Source organism: Penaeus vannamei, chromosome 10, assembly GCF_042767895.1.
Source record: "Penaeus vannamei isolate JL-2024 chromosome 10, ASM4276789v1, whole genome shotgun sequence".
Taxonomy (NCBI): domain Eukaryota; kingdom Metazoa; phylum Arthropoda; class Malacostraca; order Decapoda; family Penaeidae; genus Penaeus; species Penaeus vannamei.
Genome location: NC_091558.1, coordinates 40,962,413 through 40,964,912, shown reverse-complemented (window position 1 = coordinate 40,964,912; position 2,500 = coordinate 40,962,413).

Genomic DNA, 2,500 nt, shown 5'->3' with positions numbered 1-2,500 from the left:
GCTAACACACACACACACACATACACACGCACGCGCGCGCGCATCTACATACATTTGGATATACAAGAAAGTCTCATTGTATAACTCTAATCAACATTCCTACAACAATGAAAATATAACTTCTTTTTTGTGTATCTGATTCTCTTCTTTATTGCCAAACTTTCTCTTCTCTTTAACCTCTTCTTATTTCTTCCAACTATCCGCTTCCTCTCTCCCTCCACTTTTATTCCTTCCTCCCTTATCCTCCTGCATTCTCTCTTCCTCTTGACCTCATTTTCCTTCACTTCCTTATTCCCCAATAGCCTCTCCCTCTTTGACCTCCCCTTGTTCTTTATCTTATTCTCCTTCGCCTTTCATAGCGTGACCTCCGCCCACCCTACCCCACCCCACCCACTCCACCTCTTTGTGTCTCCTCCCCCCCCACTCCCCCTTCCCCCCTACCCGCGCCCTTTGACCGACAGGCCCTAAAATCTTCGATCTTGGCCCACACTATGGCCAGGTAAGCGACCGCTTCTCCACATTCCTGTTTCGTTTTTAGTCTCTCTCTCTCTCTCTCTCTCTCTCTCTCTCTCTCTCTCTCTCTCTCTCTCTCTCTCTCTCTCTCTCTCTCTCTCTCTCTCTCGCTCTCTCGCTCTCTCTCTCTCTCTCTCTCTCTCTCTCTCTCTCTCCCTCCCAACTCCCCTCTCTCTCTTCTTCTTCTTCTAATCGGTTATTCTGTTCGATCATTCTGTCTCTTTCTTCTTTTTTCATCTGTCTCTTTGTCTTTCTGTCTTTCCCGTCCTCCTCTTTCCGCTCTCACTTCTGTCTGTCTGTCTCTTTCTCTCTCTTTCTTTCATCTTTTCTTTCTTTTCCCTTTCAACCATGTATTCTCTTCCAGTTTTCTACTTGTCCTCCCTTTCCTCTACCTTTCCACTCCCTTTCAAATCTTCTTCTTTTTCCCTTCCTCCTCCTTCCTCCCACAATTATCCTCTACTCCCTTTTTCCTCTTCCTCCCCTTTCCTCCTTCTTCTCTCTCTCCCTTCCTCCCTTCTTCTCGGTCCAACGACACGACCGCCCCGCCCTTAGGAAGAAGGCAAGTTTTATAACCGTGGGCGTAGTAACGGTGTTATTTTTAATATATATATATATATATTGTGGATCTTTGAAGGCGAGGATATTTTCGAGAAGAAAAGAAGGGAAAGTTGGGGGGGGGGGGTGGAGAAGGAGGGTTGAGAAGGAGGGAAGGGGAAAGGGAAGGAAGGGAGGGTGGAGGGTTGGAGAAGGAGGGAAGAAGAGAGAGGGAAAAAAAAGGGAAGATGGGGTTGAGAAGGAGGGGAGAAAAGGAGGGGTGAGAAGGAGGGAAGGGGAAAGGGAAGGAAGGGAGGGCTGGAGAAGGAGGGAAGAAGAGAGGGGGAAAAAAAAGGGAAGATGGGGTTGAGAAGGAGGGGAGAAAAGGAGGGAAGGTGAAAGGGAAGGAAGGGAGGGTGGAGGGCTGGAGAAGGGGGAAGAAGAGAGGGGAAAAATGGGAAGACGGGGTGGGGGGGTTGAGAAGGAGGGGAGAGAAGGAGGGGAGAAAAGGAGAGGTGAGAAGGAGGGAAGGAAGGGAAGGTAAGGGGTTAGAGAAAAAGGGGTGAGGAGGAGGGAAGGGGAGAAGGAAGGAAGGAAAGGTGGGGAGGGGGGAGAGAAAGAGGAAAGGAAAGATGTTAGGAAGAGAGGGCAGATAGGGTGAGAGAGAAGAGAGAAGAATGGAGAGCGAGAAGGCTGGAGGGGGAGAGGGAAGGGAGGGAAGAAGAATGGGAGAGATGGAGGAAATGGGGGGAGGGGAAGAGGGATAAGGAATGTAAGAAGAGGAAGAAAGAAGGACGGTGAAGAGGGAATGAGGGCTAGAGCGTGAGGGGAAATTTGAGAATAGGAGAAGGAGGGAATAGACAGGAAGGGAAAAGAAGAGAGAAAGGGAATCAGAGAGGGAGAGAGAGAGTGAATAGAAGGGGACTGAAAAGGAGGGACTGGGAAAAGGAATGGAGGGAGGGCAAAAGGAAGGAGGGAAGGTGGGGGTAAGAAGGGGAGTGAGGAGGAAGAGGGAGAAAGAAGAGGGAGGGAAGGAGGGAAGGAGGGCGAGAGGGAAGGAGGAAAGAGGACGAGAGGGAAGGAGGGAAGGTGGGATGGGAAAGGAAGTGTGGAGGAAAAAGGGGAGAGAGAATGGAGGAAGGGTGAAAGGAAATAAGAGAGGGAGAATGGGAGGGAAGGGACGGGAAGGAAGAAGAAAAAAGGAGAGTGAAGGGAGAGATGGGGAGAAGGAAGGAGAGAGAAATGGCGAGAACGGAGAGAGAAAGAAGGGAGGGGGAGAAAAAAGAGGTAGGGCAAAAAAAAAAAAAAAAAAAAAAAAAATAGAGAAAGTAAGAAAAAAATAAAAAGACTGACACACATACTGAGACATATAAAGAAACAAAAAAGTAATAAACAAAAACAAAGATACAACAACGACATAACAACAACAACAACCAAAACATCAACAAAAGCG